Source organism: Balaenoptera musculus, chromosome 20, assembly GCF_009873245.2.
Source record: "Balaenoptera musculus isolate JJ_BM4_2016_0621 chromosome 20, mBalMus1.pri.v3, whole genome shotgun sequence".
Classification (NCBI taxonomy): domain Eukaryota; kingdom Metazoa; phylum Chordata; class Mammalia; order Artiodactyla; family Balaenopteridae; genus Balaenoptera; species Balaenoptera musculus.
This window is the reverse complement of record NC_045804.1, coordinates 58,188,494-58,206,605: the sequence shown is the minus strand read 5'-3', so window position 1 is coordinate 58,206,605 and position 18,112 is coordinate 58,188,494. Positions and strand designations below refer to the sequence as shown.

At 55.4% G+C, this 18,112-nt stretch overlaps 1 protein-coding gene across 4 annotated transcripts in view; it reads left to right on the top strand.

Moving 5' to 3' along the window:
- Positions 1-744: 744 nt before the first annotated feature.
- EPN2 (epsin 2) overlaps positions 745-18,112 on the top strand; it is a 68,864-nt gene continuing 51,496 nt past the window's right edge. For 3 of the 4 annotated variants that reach the window (XM_036836142.1, XM_036836141.1, XM_036836138.1), the window contains exon 1: positions 745-902. The gene's annotated coding sequence lies outside the window, so the exon portion shown is untranslated. The remainder of the gene's footprint in view (positions 903-18,112) is intronic. The other variant, XM_036836143.1, reaches the window with a different exon arrangement.

Genomic DNA, 18,112 nt, shown 5'->3' with positions numbered 1-18,112 from the left:
GTCTAGCAAAGCCTGTGTACCATCCTCAGAATAATTTTTGAGTGTGTTTCATTGAAGTAGAACACGTACGTTGAAGTGACACATCTAAAGTGTACATCAGTGAATTTTCACAAAGGGAACACACTTACCCCAGCACCCAGCGCCCCAGCAGCCCCCGCTCGTCCAGCTCCACCTCCTGGACCTGGTGATGTTTACAAGTGCACACTGCAAGGAGAAGCGCGTTTTAGCTCAGGCTGGGTGCTCTGTGCATGTGTGGGGGGTGGAGAGGGTGTGTGGAGCTGTGGGACGTGCCTGAGGCGTGGGGAGATTTGTGGGGTCTGAGTGAAGTTTGCCGTGTGCGTGGGTTCAGGTATGAATTTGCCAGGGTTTGTGTGGTGGTTTGGGGTCGTTGGGACGCGTGTGTGGGGTTTGGGGGTTATTTATAGAGTATTGGGGCGTAGGCTGTGGGGCGCGGTGGGAGGGCTGGGTAGTCTCCGTGGGGTCGTGGGTACCCGGGTGGAGGCCCTGGGGTCGGGGAACGAGGGGTCTGAGCGGGCTGGGCCGGGGTGGGATGCCAGCGGGCGCGGGGCGGGACCTTGCGTGGCCTGGGCTGGACGGAGGGGCGGGGCCTCGGGAATATGGGGCGGGGCCTCGGCGGGGCCTGGGCTGGGCGGAGCGGAGGGGCCTCGGGCGCGCGGGGCGGGGCCTAAAGGCGTGGGGCGGGGCCTGGGCTGGCGGAGGGGCGGGGCCGGCGGGCGCGCGCACGCAGTCGGCGCGCCCCCTCCCGGCCGCCATGTTGGCTGGTGTGTGGGTGTCAAACGGAGCTAGAAGCGGCGGCGGCTCCGCTGGCTCCCGTCGCTCCCGCCTCCTCAACGCTAGTGGCGGCCGCAGCCGCGCATCCGGGTCGGCCCGGAGGAGCGCAGGTGAGCTGGGGCCACGGGGCTTGGGGGCCGGAGCGGGCCCAGGGTGCGGACCCTGCCCCTTCCCGGGCGGACGCCCCCAGAGCGCTGCCCCACCAGCCGTCCCCCAGAGCATGCACCCCCGCAGTCCCAGCCGGGTCTCCACCTCAGGCGGGACCCCTTCTTACCCGCCCCACCAGGTGGAGCACGGCCCCCTCCCCGTCTGGATCCCTCGTTCCGCTGCAGGGACCCCCCCCCCATTTCCCCTCGGGGAGCTCTTCCTTTCATATCCTCGGAGCCTGGGGCTCCCCCTCCTCCCATCCGAGATCCGGGAGCCCCTCCAGGCCTCACCGTCTACCTTTAAGCCTAGAACAACCCCGCGCCTCCTCCCCGGGGCACTTTGCTCCCCTCCCCGGGCCAGGCGGCCCTTCCCTCCGGGAGTCGGGGGAGGGATCCCCCGTCCAGGATGCCGGCCGTCCCTCTCTGGGCTGCCGCGGGTCCCCTCCCTTCCCCAGGGACCAGGTTCTCCCTCCCCGCCCCCGCCCCACAGCCCAGCGGGGACGGGGGCGGCAGAGCCAGGCTCCAGCTGCCTTTTGTTCCGCGTGGGATGGCAGAGACCCCGCCCGGCGATTCTGCCGGCCTGGTCGGGTGGGTGACTGGGTGCGCGGGGCCGCGTCTTCCAGGAGACCCTTCCTCTCTCTCCCCGTGGGGCGGCTCCCCAGGAGCCCAGCGCCTTGGGAGAGGCCGGCCCTTCCTAGAGGAGTCCGTGCCAACAGGTTTTTGTTTGCGACCGGCGTTGGTCCGGTGGCTTGGCGGGGGAGGTGCAGCTCGCTCCCCCAGAAACCCCGGCAGGGGCCTGTGGAAACCCATTCCTCCGCCCACGGGCTCCGTCTGGGGCCCTTCACTGTTTTGCTGACCTGCGGACGCATCTGAGTCTGTGCTGGAAGGAGGATGGGGCTTAACCATCGTGAGGGTTCAGATGGGGGAAACTGAGGCCCAGAGAGATTGGCCCAAGGTCGCGCACCGATACAGTGTCAGTGCCAGAGCTCGATGCTTGGGTTCCAGGGCTCTCTCCGGGATGTTTCAGAATTTTCTTTAGAGAGATGTTCAGGGTTATCCCCTTCTTCTTTTCCACGTTCACGTAAGAAAATGGACAGGAAAAGAGGAGAAGTGTGAGTTCTTCCTTTCCACCTCCAGGAAATGCCCTGTGAAAGAAGGGATTGGAACAGGAGGTTACAATGATTGAAAAGGTGAATTTTAGTTTTTAGTTGTCCATGCCCTCCCCCAGTTATGTAGGATAATGAAGATTTGGCAGAAAACGTGTGTCTCTTGTAGCTCTAGATATGGATGGTAGGTGCTGACCAATCATATACCCAATCCCACACAGCAGTGACTGAATTTGCGCTGATAATTAAGTTTTCATCTTATTTAAATGAACACCCAAAGGGCCTGCAGGTTTCTGAATGGTACTTGTTCCAGCGATTGTGTTTGGGACAGGTGATTGTGTCGGAGAGGTTGCCAGGATCTTCTCATATTTATCTGTATTTTTTTTTAATATCTGTATTTTTATTTTACATTTTTTTTTAAGAGCTCCTGACTTATTTATTTATTTATTTTATTTTTTTGGCTGTGTTGGGTCTTCGTTTCTATGCGAGGGCTTTCTCTAGTTGTGGCAAGCGGGGGCCACTCCTCATCGCGGTGCGCGGGCCTTTCACTGTCGTGGCCTCTCTTGTTGCGGAGCACAGGCTCCAGACGCGCAGGCTCAGTAATTGTGGCTCACGGGCCTAGTTGCTCCGCGGCATGTGGGATCTTCCCAGACCAGGGCTCGAACTCATATGCCCTGCATTGGCAGGCAGATTCTCAACCACTGCGCCACCATGGAAGCCCCCTTATTTTACATTTTTAAAGCTTATTTGCTTCTTGAGTTTTTTTTAAAATTTATTTTTGGCTGCATTGGGTGTTCGTTGCTGCGCGTGGGCTTTCTGTAGTTGTGGCGAGTGGGGGCTACTCTTCGTTGCGGTGCGCGGGCTTCTCATGGCGGTGGCTTCTCTTGTTGCAGAGCACGGGCTCTAGGCATGCCGGCTTCAGTAGTTGTGGCATGCGGGCTCAGTAGTTGTGGCTCGTGAGCTCTAGAGCGCAGGCTCAGTAGTTGTGGCTCATGGGCTTAGTTGCTCCGCGGCATGTGGGATCTTCCCAGACCAGGGCGCGAAGCCGTGTCCCCTGCATTGGCAGGTGGATTCTCAACCACTGCGCCCCCAGGGAAGTCCCCATTGTCATACTCTTGTGAAGAGTGTTAAAGTTTTCAAGGCTTTCTGAGAGCTGTTCTCACTGTTCCCCAGAACCTTCCTGTTGGATTGGCGGGGCGTGGATGAATGTGGTTGTTGACATTTTATGGCATGAGGACCTGTTGACCCCGAGCCTTGGAGAAATCAAAGGGCTTGGATTTGGGGGAGTGAAGTCGGGGAGGATATGAGGAATTATCTAGTCCTACTCCCCCATTTGTCTGCTGGGCTTTCCACTCAAGCATTCTGTTTAAACAGATCTTCTGTCCAGCCTTCACCAGCCAGCTCCGCCAGCGTCTGGGCCCCTCCAGCTCTACTCCCTGAGCCTCACCACCCCAGGCATTCTTTTGGAGCACTTAGCATGCTGTCTGTGTATCTGGGGCTCTTGTGACACTGTGACGTCTTTGAGGCCGGTGATCACCCTGCCTTTCCTTCCCCAGCACCAGCTCAGTCTCTGGTGCATGGCAGGCACTCGCTGAAGATGTGAGGTGTGTAAGGAGTCCTGGGGGCGGGCAGGGAACACGCTTACCCATCCCTGCTGCAGGCTCCATTGTTCTGTCTTGCTCTTGCCTAAACTGCTGCTGTTGGTCCAGCAGTCCTATGTCAGTCACGTGGGTATTATCTCCCTTCTACAGGTGAGGAAACCGAGGCCCAGGAGCGTAAGTCCTGTGCTCAAGGTCACACAGCCAATAGGTGATGGGGCTGGGATTCACACAGGTCTGTTGGATCCCCAAATATTATGATACCTGTTACCTCATCTGAGAAACTGAGTACTGGGGTGAAGAGACTCTCTCTAAGCCCAGCTGTGAGTTGGAAGAGGACGGAGTACCGTGGGGTGACCTGATTAAGATTGCTGAGGTGGGAGAGAGCAGGTTTTGCTTTTGTCAGATGCATTGTGAAATGACTGTTTATCCCCGTCTGTTGAGTTTTTGAAAATTGACAAGCCTTCTGATAAGTTTGTCAATGGAATTTTCTTTGGTCTTAGTTAGCTTGTTCAAGGTGTCTAAAAATAGAAACTTAGAAAAAGAAACACAGTGAAGTGTCCGTGAAGCTGAGAGGGTGTGTTGAGTAGCCTCTGTCCACGGGCTGTTTGACCACACCTATCTTCCAGGTTTTTGATGTCCTGAAATACAAAGCTGTTTGAGCAGACTTTGTTGTTGCTGTTGAACATAATTTCATTTTGTCTTTACATCCATGTGTAACACAGGGATTGTAACCCATCCATGAATGGAAAAACTGAGGCCCAGAGAGGTTAAGTAACCTTTGAGGAACTGACCCAGCCAGGAGTCACACTCAGGTCTGTGTGATTACCAAACCTGGGTCCCTGCTACTCCACCAGCCACTGCAGAAAGCAGTGATGATGAGTAGTCATTTAAATTGTCGGATAAACTTGTGATCTGAAAGTCATCAAGTTCATTTAGAAGGTTGGGAGTTGTGAATGAGGCGATGTCTGTCTTTTTCCTAACTTTAGGATCTGTGAAGGTACTGAGGTTCGCATATCAAGAGTTTCATGGACTGCTTGATGGAGGCAAAATTTAGGGTTTGGTTTTAAAAATTGGCCTGGCTCCTTTGAAGCAGATCTGTGGCACCGTTATAATACCCGCTGCGAGTGCATGGGATTCCTTCTGGTGACTCAGCCCCGGCCCACCCAGGTGCTGGAGCTGCTTTGTGCCTTCCTGTTGGTCCCGGTCTGGGCGGAATGCGCCAGCCCTCTAGAGACAGAGAGGGTAGCTTCTTGCTCTCTCTGGTCAAAGCAGTGGTAGGAATTGGGGCACAGAGGTCAGTGGAGGGACCCCGGTGTCCTCTCCACGGCACCCAGCTAACAAGTGGAGCAGGGAGAAGCAGGCTCGCCCTGCGGGGTGGCTCACCATCTGGGGCTGATGCGTGATGTGGATTTAAAAGCATCTATAATTCATCACTTCTGAGCGCAAGCTTCGTCCCGCCTCTCACTCCCACCCTCCCCTCTTAAGGAAGTGTCATCGTCACATCTCGGTGGCTCTGTAGCTGAGGACACCAAATGGTACAGATAGTTTGGCTACAAAGGCCATGTGACAAGTAGCTTTGGAATCAGATGTGGGCACAAACGGGCCTCCTGGCTGGGTGGCTTCGGGCACTTTAATCACTGAGCTTTGGTTTCCTTGTCTCTAAAGAGGGCCAATAATAACCGCTTTGCAGATAGACTAATGGTCTTTCTCAGACGCTGGTGCGCATCGGCACTGCTCAGAGCGCTGGCCCCTCCCCCAGAGTTTCTGATTCAGTGGGTCTGGAGTGAGGCCCGAAAATGGGCATTTTCAGCCAGTTACCGGGTGTTACTGATGCTGCTGGTTCCGGGGCCAGATTTGGGAACCGAGGCCCAGAGGACAGAGTGAGAAGGCGTGTGGGGAGCCTGCGAGGGCCGGCTGTGCCGGAGGCTCACCGACAGCGGCTCCCTTCTGCCCCCCAGGTGCTTCTGTATATCGCTCAGATGATGGCACGACCCTTGGGAAGGGAATTTGGTTTCTCAAAGCGATGTTTTCACTTGTTCTGCCCGCCAGGTGCTTCTGTATATCGCTCAGATGATGGCATGACCCTTGGGAAGGGAATTTGGTTTCTCAAAGCAATGTTTTCATTTGTTCTGCCCGCCAGGTGCTTCTGTATATCGCTCAGATGACGGCATCACCCTTGGGAAGGGAATTTGGTTCTCTCAAAGCGATGTTTTCCCTTGTTCTGCCCCCAGGTGCTTCTGTATATCGCTCAGATGATGGCATGACCCTTGCAAAGGGAATTTGGTTTCTCAAAGCGATGTTTTCACTTGTTCTTATGTGATTGTAATTGGGCTGTGGTCACAGGCGTGGTGACCCTCTGGGTTAGTTGGGATGTTTTCCTTCATGAAGGGAACTTAAGATGTCAGTGCCTTTCAAAGAGGCAGTAAATCCAGGATCCTGTTTGAAAAGCCGGTTCTTCATTCCCACACATCAAGCGAGATGTTCACTGTCAAGGCCCTTTAGAAATGCAGTTGGGAAAGGGCAGGGGGTGTGGCGTTGGGCATGGAGCAGACTCCCACAGGGCCACTGGGGCGGCCACTGGTGTTAATGGAAGTCACTCCTCCCTCCAACAATTCTGAGTGATTTCATATTCTTTGGTGTTTAGAGTTTGGAAAAAAAATTATTTTCCTCCAGTAGGTAATTATCAGCTAGTCCATCAAAACCAAACACGTGGGTGTGTGTGAGCCCTGATGGTCTTTGAGTGTCTCCTTTGTGCCAGGCCCTGTGCGACTCCTTTTATGCCCAGTAGTTAATTTAAGTTTCACTGTGACCCTCCAAGGCCTGTCACCACTGCTCTTTTTGCCTGTGCAAAAACTAAGTCTCAGGGCTTCCCTGGTGGCGCAGTGGTTGGGAATCTGCCTGCCAATGCAGGGGACACGGGTTCGGGCCCTGGTCTGGGAAGATTCCACATGCCGCGGAGCGACTGGGCCCGTGAGCCACAACTACTGAGCCTGCGCGTCTGGAGCCTGTGCTCCGCAACAAGAGAGGCCGCGACAGTGAGAGGCCCGCGCACCGCGATGGAGAGTGGCCCCCGCTCGCCGCAACTGGAGAAAGCCCTCGCACAGAAACGAAGACCCAACACAGCCATAAATAAATAAAAAATAAATAAATAAATAAAAATTTAAAAAAAAACCAAAAAACAAAAAACTAAGTCTCAGAGAGGTTCAGCAGCTTGCCTCAGGCCACACAGCCCGTCAGCGCCCCAGCTTGTGTTTGCCGCCACCAGTGTCAGATGGAAAACCACACTATTTCCGTGGCCTCGGCCCGCAGCCGTGTCAGGTGCTCCCACTACCTCAGTGTACGCTCACGGCAACCCCGCAGGCATTTCGCGGGGGAGCAGAGCTGGGGCTCGGAGGGGTCGGGCTTGTTCACATGCCCCCACCCAGTGTCCGGCAGGACCTGAATTCAGTCCCATGCCTGCCTGAGTTTGGAGCGCAGGAAGCTGTTTCTATGGCAACACCTCCCCTCCCTGCCCAGGGCTGCAGAGGTCAGTTCTAAGACCCGAAGCTGCCTGGGTGTGTAGAGCACGGCCCTGGGGGAGCCCCAGCTGGGCTTGCGGGAGGAAGTCTTTGTGGCTGGTAAGGGTTTCTGTGTTTGCAAAGCTGTGTTAAAATCATTGCCCAAACTGCTCTTTGAGAGAAGGGGCTCTTTCTTTTTACTTTGTAATCGTGAAGCTCTGCACATTTGTTCTGTAAACATGACACATGGGAATTTAGGACTAAAAAATGGTCTGGTAATGCTGTTGTTAAAGTGTGATCAAATTCATGCTGAAGAACTCGATAGTTTTAAAACGTTATGTATAAGTAAAAATATGAAGTATCTCCTTCCTCAGCAGGCAGTTAATGCATGACTTACAGCAAATGGGTCATTTTTCTGGTCGTACCATGGGTGAGGAGGCTGGGGTGTGATCACTTTCCCAAGGTTTGAACATGGCCTGCAGCTCCCAAGTCAAGGGGTGACAGACAGCTCTGTGTCAGTACCTGCCCTGCGCTCTTGGGAGGCCCGCGAGCTTTGGACTCGAATTTGTTGTTGTGTAAGCTCTTTAAGACTCTTGAGGTGACTAAATCATGAGAGCGAAAAGTTGCTATCCAGAGTCTGTCCCCTTCTCTGTGTCCCCCTCCCCCAAAGTCATGGCAATAAAGGAATACTGACGGGCTGAGAAATCACATTTTTATTTGAAAGTACGTCCTCCCTGAGTGCCCGTTTGATACCCAGAGCTGTCATGGGGTATAACGAGTGTACTTTGGATCCAAAAATTTGGGAAATGGATGGTCAGAGAAATAATTTTGGGGCCACTTTATGAGAGGCAGTCGGTCGATGTAGAAGTATGGGCATCAAATCAAGGGCAGTTCCTTGACAATAGGGCTGACATTTGAGATCAGCGTCAGCCTTGGGGGTATGCGGCAGTAGTCTCTAGGATCAGAGGGCTGGGTGTTCGTGAGGTGCCATGGCTCTCGCCACCAGGAACTCAGTCTAACTGAGAAGACAGTTAATGTTAGTGAGACAGAAGCTGGTGGTTTGTTGAGTTGTGATTTTGATTCTTGGTCAGGAAATCAGGAATGGAGAAAAGTCTGGAAGAGTCAGGGAGAAGGTAGGATTGAAGCTGGACCTGGCAGGACAGGGAGCCGCGTCCGGGAGAAGAAGGCAGAGGGCGCGGGCGTGGGTGGGTGCCTGGGGGGGGGGCGGGGGGGGCGGCGCAGGCTTCAGAAGCAGCTCTGCTGGGCGAGTGCCTGCTGAGAGCAGCGAGCACCGAGGCGGCCGGGCGGCCACGCGGCCACTGGCTGTGACGAGGCCGCGGCCCTGGGCCTGGGGGGTGCGGCGGCAGTAGGGACCCGAGCGAGGGGGCCTCTGGCGGGGCCTGCCGCGTGGCATAGCTCCCGTGGGTGAGGGCCTGGCCAGGCTGGCTTCCTGGGGCTGGATGGGCCCCAGCCCCGGAGCCAGCCCCAGGGTGTGTGTCAGAGCGAGTGGGGGAGGCAAGGACCTTGGGGCCTCCCTGCCAGCTGGGAAGGTGGACGCGACGCCCTTCAAGCCTGCAGTTCGTATCGTATCCTTGGCTGCACCTGCAGATCGCATGGCCTGGAAAGCTTTCTCAAAATGCCTGTGATGGGGCCCCACCCCAGACCGTGGAGTGGGAGCCAGTCGTTTTTTAGAAGTGCTTCAGCTGATTCTGATGCTTTGTGTGGGCTGAGAGGCTGAACTGTGTGCTCAGGGAGCTGCTGGGAGTGTCAGGGATTAGGAGGTGGGAGGAGGCTGGAGCCAGAGAGAGCAGGAGGCCTTCGCAGTCATGAGGTGTGGGGCGCTGGGGCCCTGAGCTACCGTCGAGCTGCTGGGGAGGGGAGGGGAGGGGAGGGGAGGGGGCAGGTTAGGTGGAATGTGCCAGAGGAGGATGGGCGGGTGACCAGCGGGCTGCCTGCCGAGGTTTGCCTTTGAGCCACCTTGGGAAGGCGGGGCTGGGTTAGCAGAGTGTCAGCAAGGTGAGGGCAGGAGAAGAGACTGTGGCCCACCAGTCTGGTGACCTCCCTCAGGCTGGCTCTTAGCCACGTCTGTGGAGCAGGTCCTTAGCTGCCCGGTCCAGCCTGGGAGCCAGGTTCCTTCCTGCACCCCTGATTGTAATGACTGCAACAGACACTACTTGTAAAATATAAGACTACATTTCTTTAAAGTAACTACAGTAAAGACAGTTGTAACTTAGGGCTCCTAATTTAGGTAGATTCACTTTATTGATTAAAGATCAGAAGTGAGGTTTTACCTGGTGTATTTAACACATACCACAATATCATCATTTATGGTGTTTCCAGAAAAGAATAGTTTAGAGTCCAGTTCATTCAGTCTTTATTCAATGTTTATTGAACACATATATATTATGCACTATAGGCTGGGAATACATACAAGATGTAAGTTCCTGGGAGGGATAAATTAGGAGTTTGGGATTAACATATGCACACGACCATATATAAAATAAATAACCAACAAGGACCTACTTTGCAGCACAGGGAACTATACTCAATATTTTGTAATAACCCATAAGGGAAAATAATCTGAAAAAGTACATACACACACACACACACATACAACTGAATCACTGTGCTGTCCACCTGAAACTAACACGATATTGTAAATCAGCTAGACTTCAATTAAAAAAAAAAAGTAAGTTCCTGCCTTCATGTAGCTGATGGTCTGCAGAGAGTGGCTCCTGACATGGGACAAGTAGTGTCAGCCCCGAGAGAGAGACGGTTAGAAAGTGGTGTCAGACGCTGAGAATGCACCTGGGTGTCAGAGAGGAAATGGTACATAAGTAGAGTCTTGAAAGAAGAGCGGGAGTTCTGGGGCACAGAGGGCCCCAGGCGGCGGGAGTGGGCTGGGAGCCTGCCGTGCTTCTCACACAGTCTTGGCAGTGAGCGGCCGGCCGGGCCCTGGGTGCTCAGAGCAGCTCTGCTCTGTCCGCGCCTGGGGAGCTGAAAAGGCTCCTGTGAGCAGAGGTCTTCTGTGGTTTGAGACAAGCGAAGGTGATGTCATGGCTGTGGTGCCGGGGCGGGCTGGGGACCCGGCACGTCCACACTCCTTTCTTTTGCCGCATCAGGTGGGGTTGGAGAGGGTCCTCAGCCACCCCACCTGTACTGGAGGCTGGTTCCTCAGGTCCCAGGGTGGGGGGCGGGGTGGGGGGGGCGGCCGAGGCAGCGCCCTCATGCCGTGGTGAGCAGGTCCCCTGGGGAAAGGCCTCCTGACAGCCAAGCAGCTCTGTTTTCCAGAGGCCCCTGGAGACCTTTGTGACCAGATTGTCAAGGTGAGGGACCCCGGCCGTACCTTGGGGTGCGTGTGAGAGGCTGCTGTGTGTCAGGCTTGGTGCTGGGTACCCAGGGATGGCCCGGCCCTCAGCCCTCCCAGTGTGCGCTCGGCAAAAGTGGTCCCTGGGCCCGATCCAGCCCACCAATGCTTTCTGTCTGGGTCGTACTGTGCCTCTTGTTAAAAATTAAACTTGGTTGCTGTGTTGGTTTCCTATGGCTGCCGTAACAAACTACCACACACGCAGTGGCTTAAAGCAACACGGTTGTATGCGTCAGAGGTCCACACGGCTCTTAGGGGGCTCAAGTCACGGTGTAGGCAGGGCTAGCTGCTTCTGGAGGCTCTAGGGGAGCCCTGTTCCCCTGCCTTTTTCCAGCTCCCGAGGCCGTCCACCGTCTGTGCCCCGTGGTCCCTTCTCTCTTCAAAGCCAGCAGCAGCCAGTCCTGTCCCTCTCACAGCGCGTCACTCTGACACGGGCTCTTCTGCCTCCCACTTGTACTTTAAGGTCCCTTGTGGTTACACTGAGCCCCCGGATCATACAGGATCCTCCCCCTGTTTTAAGGTCAGCTGATTAGAAACCTTAATCGCATCTGCTCCTGTAACTCCCCTTTGCCATGTACCTGGGATCAGGATTGGGCATCTTTGGGAGGCCATTATTCTGTCTACCCCAGATGCTAACGTGAAAATCAGGAGATCTTGCATAGCAGTCCAGACTTGCGGCTTCATTGACAAATCAGAACACTTGGCAGCCGGGGGCCTGCACTGTTGCCTGGCAACACTGGGTCAGTGCCAGGGTCGGCGCCATCTCTGGATGGGGTTGCGTGCGCCAGCTCTTTGCAGCCCCCGCCCCTCCCGTGGTGCCCACTCGTCTCCCTTCGTTGCCTGGGCCCTGCTCTGGGGACCCAAGGCCTCACACAGAGTCCCGTCATGGCAGGCCCGTACTCAGGGTGGTGGAGCTTCCTACCTCCCTCTGCCGTGTCCTCTTCCTTGTCCCTGCGAGACTCCCCTCCCCCACCTCCAGACCCTGTCCCGCACCCTCCTCTGCCCGGCACAGCCCCCTCCCTCCTCTCCATGCCCGGCCCCCCCAGGCTCTACATTCCAGAGCAACTCTGGTGCTATTTTAGGTGGTATTGTTTGTACCGTAACTCCTCGTCTCCTGTCCCCTGCTTTTCTGGCGCCCAACGCTGGTACATCCTGGTGCCTTCCATCCTATCTCTTGCATTGCTGTTTGTGAAAAGCAAGTCTTTGCAGTGCACCTTCAGAGCCGTATCCATCGAGTCAGGACGACCCAGCAGCATTTAGTTGGACATCTGCTGTGTGCCTCGTGCTTTCCTAGACACTGGGAAGACGATGGGGGATGAGGCGGAGGGAGACACCTGCCTTGCCTCCCCTGCAGACCGAGTTCTAGAAGAGGGAGAAGGAGAGACAAGTATCAGCCCCTCCCGCGTCTCGGGAGGGAGGTCTGGCAGCTTCCTGCTCGGGCCCTGGCCTGGAGGCGAGCTCCCTCCGCAGTGCTGCGAGGTGCTGGGGCTCTGGCAAAGGCATTTCAGTGAAAGCTCCCCGTGTTTGCAGGCGGCGCCTGGACCCCAGCTGACAGCGGAATTGGGGCAGGCATTTCGGAGGCCCAGAGGGCATGTTGGGTGGCAGCGTGAAGGATCAGAACAGACGCCTCCGTGTGCTGCTGCCCGGTGGTCTGACCTGGGGCTCTGGTGGTTTTCGGGGAGCCCTTTGTGTGGCCTCTTGTGGCCGGGCCTGCCCCCAGGTGACCCCGTGCTGTGGGGCCCAGGTGGGGGGCGCCGGGTTGAGCCCCTGGGGTTTGACAGCTTAGGGGCATCTAGTGCTTTTGTCTACACAGAATATGATCCAGCGGGTCAGAGATCTTTGGAAACTTGCTTGCAAACAAAGCAAGACTTAATTGTTACGGAGGATTTCCAACTTACAAAAATAGAATAGTTCAGTGAACCCCCATCACTCAGCTTTGACTGTTTTGATCTAGGCTCTTCCCCCTCTCCGCCGCCCCCAGATTATTTCAAAGCCAATCCCAGACTTGACTTCATTGATAAGTGCCTCAGTGTGGATCGCTCACAGACGTGGACTCTTTGGCCACTTGCTTTTAAGTGAGGACTGACCACCAGCCATCCTAGTTCTGATGTTGCTACTCTGTGAGTTTGAAGCTGCTTTTTTCAGTTGTAGAATAACGATCATCTTTATACAAAATCTTGATGTGGGTTGAATTTTATTAGCACTTCTGTTGAGGCAAAACAATGAGAATTTTGCTATTTTAGTTTTTTTTTTTTTTTTTTTTTGCAAAATACATATAACATAAAATGTACTACGGTAACCATTTTAAAGTGTAAAAACTCAGTGGCATTAGGCACATTCTCCGTGTTGTGCAGTCCTCACCACCATCTAGTTCCGGAGTTTTCCGTCACCCCAAGGAAACCTGTGCCCAGCAGCAGTCACTCCCTCTCCCTCCCCGCCCCCACCCGGCACCCGTGGACTTGCCTGTGCTGGGCGGTTCACCTATTTGGAGCCACGCAGCACGTGGCCCTCTGCGTCTGGCTTCCTTTCACTCAGCGTCGTGTCTTCCAGGGTCACCCCGTGGTCCGGTGTCAGTAGCTTCATGCCTTTTTATGGCTGGATGACATTCCATCGCGTGGGGAGACCACGATTTGTTTGTCCGTCCATCTGTCGATGGACGCTTGGTTTGTTTCCACCTTTGGCAGGGGTGCATAGTTGCTGCTTTAACTTGTCAGTACTTAATTTGAAATGTGGTGATGTGGTGTGTGGATCAGAAAGAAAATGTCATCTATGAGGGGGCAGGAGGGTGACTTAACTCTTGACTCCGCTGATTGTAACACGCACGTTTAAAGGCGCTCACTGCTGAGCGCGACACACGGATCGGGGAAGCGCACTGCACGCAGCGTCGTGCTCGGGGCGCCCAGGCCCGCGTGGCCGTCTTCCGCTTCCGGTGGCCTCGAGGCCCGCTCAGCGGGCTGCCGTCTGAGGACTGGCCCTGCCCCTCCCGACCTGAGTGGCCACAGGCGCGGGTCTGGGGCTGGACGGTGGCCTCTCTGAGCACGGCGGTGAGGGGAGTGCTGGGCAGGCGCGGGACTTGCCCCCGAGTGACGGGGACAGACTGGGTGTTCTCACGGGAGCCACTGGCACGGGGCTCGGCGCCTTTCCTCGTGTTCCTCAGTGAGATGGTCAGAGTCGGTGCCCTTGCGTCTTCGTGACCACGTGCTGAGCTCAGCATGGCTGGTTACATACCTGGCGGTCGGCTGGACGATGCAGAGGTTCGGTAGCATGGTGTATATGTGGGCGCTGATTCCTGGTAGGAGGTTATTTCCGGCGAGGAGTCAGTGGGCAGCCCAGCTGCAGAGTGTGGGTCAAGGGCTGCTGTGTTGGGTGCAGAGGGACCCTTGGCCACTTCACAGGTGGTTCTGGTCCTGGTGTTGGGAGCACGCCTTCATGTGCGTCATGCTGTGTGTCTGCTTTTGGAGGACGTGAGGGAGGTAGGTGTTCATCTCAGGTCCCAGGACAAGGAGAAGCTTCTCCTGTGAATCTGGTTTCTTTCTATCTTGCGGGCAGTGTGAATCATTTTTGCTCTGGCCACCAGGAAGCTCAGCTCAGAGCCAGTCATTTGTCCCAGCTCTGGTGTGGTCTGCACTTTGGGTTCTAACCTTGCCTTCTGGCCCAGCTTTTTTTCCCTCCCCTTCTACTTCCCTATTGCCTGGGTTTCTTCATTTACTCGCTTTTCACTATGTTCCCTGGCTTTCTCTCGGCCAGTAATTCTCAAATGCTGGATCCCCACCGCCTTCTGTTTTAACTGTGCTGGATGGGCCCTGAGCATAAGTGTGTTTCCAAAGCTCCCCAGAGATTCAAGCATGTGGCTGGGCTTGGGGGCCACCGCTGTTGTCCGTTTCACATCTTTTTAGCAACAAGGCAGGATAAATAGACAAAAAGGATGGAGTCGGGGAGGAGAGCCAACCCAGAGGTGGTGGTCTGAGCTCAGAGAAGCCGAGTCAAGTGGATTATGTCGTTGTCTTGCCAGTGGAACCAGTGGGAAAGCTCTCCTTGGCCAGCACTGCAGAAGCCTCAACTCCTGGACAGGCTGGGGATGAGCGACTGGAGATCTTGCTCTGAGGGCCTTGGGCCTGCCTGGTGGGAGCACGGCTTTGTGACAGCGTCTACGGGCCGTTCAGGACACAAGCCCTTGCATGGGACCCAGTCACGCTTAACACCATTTGCTATAGAATGTAGTTCTAGAAAAGACCCAGTGGATAAGGAGAGCACTTGAAACATGGTCTTCGCAACTCATCTGACCCCACCTGTGTGTTAGAGGAGCCCTCTCCCTGCTTCAAAGAGAAAAAAGAAACTATGAGAGAAAATGCATTCTTTCTTGATTTAAAAAGTATAATTTATTGGCAGAAGGAAAGAATAAAGTAAGTAGCACAAGAAATCACTATCTAACCTGACTGCAAGATGTTAAGTAGGTTTTAACATTTGAAGGAAGAGAAACAAATGTTTCTTTAAACAAACCAAACCAAACCTTTTATTATTTCTTCCCCCGCCCTCCAAAAAAACCCAGGTTTTTTTCATTTAGTTCTTTTAACTTTGAACAAAAATCTTGGTAACTTTTTTTCCTCTTTACCATCTGATTGTCAATAGTTTCCAAAGACTAAAGCGAGCTCGACCGAAATAGATGATGCAATATAGGATTTCCAAGCGGGGTGTCTCTTCTGTACCAAGTCTCAGGGGGAATGTTTAGGACGCCTGTTTTAATGGTCATGGAGGAAAATTTGGAAAGTTCGTATAAGTAGGAAGGATCAAACTAGAACTAGCCTTGTCACTGTGATCGCTATTAATATTCTGGTTTATTTTCTCTGAGCCGCTCTTTGTTTAGTGCCCAGGGGTCTCTGTGGCCTGTGTGACCATCACGGGGTGGTGATGAGTGGTGGTGGCTTACCCTCAAATGGCCACGCTGGGAAGAGGCCAGCTGCCCCCTGTGGTTTGTCCCCTCCTCCCTTGCCGTGGGTGGTGGGGTCTGGAGGGCGGGAGGGAGAGGCTGTAGGGAACGAGGGGCTTATTCAGCAGTCGGATGTTGCGGGGAGGAGGGCACCCTGACGGGGAGGGAGGGATGGGGCATGTAGGCGGGGCGGCCTGGTGGGGAGGAGGACTTCAGGGCTGGACAAAGGAGCCCAACACCGGCGTTTCGGCCTCCCCTGGGCAGTCACCTGCTGCTCTCTGGGCCCAGGTTCCCCTTTATGATGTAGATCAGAGAGTGGGACTGTGTGACCTCCAGGGCCCGAATGCCGGGTGCTGTGTCTTTGAGAGCAACTTCCGGGCCGCTGTCGTTCCGGCGTTTCTGAATGAACCTCCTCATGCATCTCCTTTCCGGAGTCTCCAGGCGAGAAAACAGGCCAGTTCCTCAGGAGCGTGTTCACCCGAGGCTCACCGGCTCCCTCTGCTCCAGTGCAGGCTGTGTGTCCACGGGTCACTTCAGGGTGGCCCGGGACGAGTCAGTGCCAAGTGAGTTCCCTCTGGGGCCCGTGGCGTGGACGCAGCTGGTGCCCAGCCAGAGGCCCCGTGAGCAGCTCTGCCGCGCTGGGGAGAGGTCCCCACTTCCCTGCCCGCCTGGCTGGTCACAGAGTCACCGCGGGAAGGAGATGTCAGCCTGCCCCCGAGGCCGCCCGTCCCGGGAGGGCGGCGGGCCTGCCGCGTGAGGGCCAGCGCAGCGCCGGGCGGGGGGCGGCCTGGCGCGCTTGTCACACGGAGGCGTGCGTCGATTTGAGTGCTGCATTGCTCTGCCAGCCGGTGGATGGTGAAGAAATCCTTGCAGTAGAAATTTAAAGGCCGCTGCAAGGGAAGAAAAAGAAAATTGGTTTCAAACTAGGAAGAGGGAAACAAATACTGTCTTCTTCAAAAGAAAAAACGCTTCTTTAGCACACTGCTTCTGAATCAAGCTCTCAATTGAGATTTAAAAGAAAAGAAACTGCCCCGTGAGGCTCATAGAACGTAATCTGGAATTGGTCACCCTAAGGTGCCTCTCCTTGCAGGAGGTGATGTGGAAGGGGCACGGCACCCACTGATGTGGCGTCTTCTGGGCATCAGGTCACTTCAGAGGAAGTTCCCAGACCAGTGCTGTCACCCTGTGAGGGCCTCTCCTTCTCCCCGCAGCCCTGTGTCTCTCTCAGTTTCACTGAGGCCGAGGGAGGGCCCTGTGGGAGGGTGCAGTTCTGTCGCTGGCCTCCAGGGCCGGCCCCGAGTGTCCCTCTCCGTGCTTGGGGGCTGTGGTCAGAGCTGTCCTGCTGGGAGCGGGCTCTGCCCGCACGCCGCCCCTGCCTGGCCCGGAGGCTCCTGCCCAGGGCACCATCCATCTGTGTCCACGCGAGCACTTTGCAGCCAGGGGCTGCATCTGGCGGCGCCCGGCAGGTGGCAGGTGCGGAGGACACAGGTGCCGCACCTGGTGGTGGGCGAGGCCAGACTGGGCCACGCTGGGGAGAGTGGGGAGAGGGACCACTCCAACCAGCCGGACAGGGGGGAGCGGGTGGGTGGGCTTGTGGACGCTGAGGGTGGGACGGGGGAGACGCGAGCCTGTGTGGCCTCCAGCTGCCCCGGCTGGCGGTGGAGGGCTGACAGCTCACGGGGGAGGGCGCAGCCCGGGCTGATGCCTGCGCTGGTGCTGTCCCAGCGCTGGCCAAGGGACCTGTTGGCCCAATGAGGATGGGACTTATTTTTCTTAAATATATGCTTTTGAATGGACGATACATCCACATAGTTCTGAACGGAGAAGGTGTTAAGGTACATTCTGAGCAATCCTACCCTTTACCTCTGACCTCCCCTGCCCCACCCCCTTCTCCCTAATAGCAACCCCTTTTAGTAACTGAATAGCCTTCCAGTGTTTTTTATTGCAAATAAAGCAAAAGCAAATTTATATTCTTATTTCTCCCTTTGTAGCACCCTGTACACATTCTGCCCCTTGCTTGTTTACTTGCAGCGTAGCCTAGAGACTTTCCATGTCGCCACGTGGAGAGCCATGTCCTCTCTGTGAGCACAGTGCCCTGATGCTCTCCTCCTGTACTGTTTTAAATCCCATCCCCTATACGGCAGCTTCCGGCCGTTCCCCACGCGCTGTTTCATAACATTCCTGAGAGGATCAATCTTACCTACGTGTCCTTCCCCATGTAAGCAGGTGGATTTGCAGGTAGCATTCCCCAGGGACAGTGCTGGGTCCGAGGGTAATACACAGTTGTCATTTTGACAGATTTTGCGAAAGCCGGCCGCGGGGGTTATCGCGCCCTGCCCTCCCACCAGCCCGTTTCCCCTCGGCCTCACCAGCAGAAGGTAGAGTCAAACATTTGGATTTTTGCCAACCTGACGGGTGTAAAGAGTATCTCAATGTAGTTTTGTGTTTTTTTTGGATTGATTTATTTTTATTGATTTATTTTTGGCTGCATTGGTTGGGTCTTTGTTGCTGTGCGCGGGCTTTCTCTAGTTGCAGTGAGCGGGGGCTACTCTTCGTCGCGGTGCGCGGGCTTCTCATTGCGGTGGTTTCTCTTGTTGTGGAGCACGGGCTCTAGGCACGCCGGCTTCAGTAGTTGTGGCCCATGGGCTCAGTAGTTGTGGCTTGCAGGCTCTAGAG